Source organism: Penaeus monodon, chromosome 24, assembly GCF_015228065.2.
Source record: "Penaeus monodon isolate SGIC_2016 chromosome 24, NSTDA_Pmon_1, whole genome shotgun sequence".
NCBI lineage: Eukaryota > Metazoa > Arthropoda > Malacostraca > Decapoda > Penaeidae > Penaeus > Penaeus monodon.
Window position 1 is genome coordinate 6,296,975 of NC_051409.1, and position 294 is coordinate 6,297,268.

At 29.9% G+C, this 294-nt stretch overlaps 1 protein-coding gene across 1 annotated transcript in view; it reads left to right on the forward strand.

The window, feature by feature from the left end:
- The window catches only part of LOC119588506, a gene marked incomplete in the record, with an annotated part of 22,356 nt that overhangs the window by 10,891 nt on the left and 11,171 nt on the right, over positions 1-294 (forward strand).

Consider the following 294-nt stretch of genomic DNA (forward strand, 5'->3'; position numbering starts at 1 on the left):
GGGGGGGGGGGGTTATAAGTAAAAATTGTCAATTTAATAAAAACGGATTTAACTTCCTTCCATGTAAAGAAAATATTAAATACTTCAGAGACAAATGTTTCAGGGCCATTAGTTTGTAGCTGTTATTTTGTATCACTATTTGTAAAAAATAAATTAAACAAGAAGACTTCCAGGAAATATATAAGTTATCTCAATATTATTGCCGTAAATGTCTTATATATGATATAAGAAAGACATAATTTCATTTGCTGCATAGTAGGCATAGCTTATGCTTTTGAGTGAATAGATTTGCCC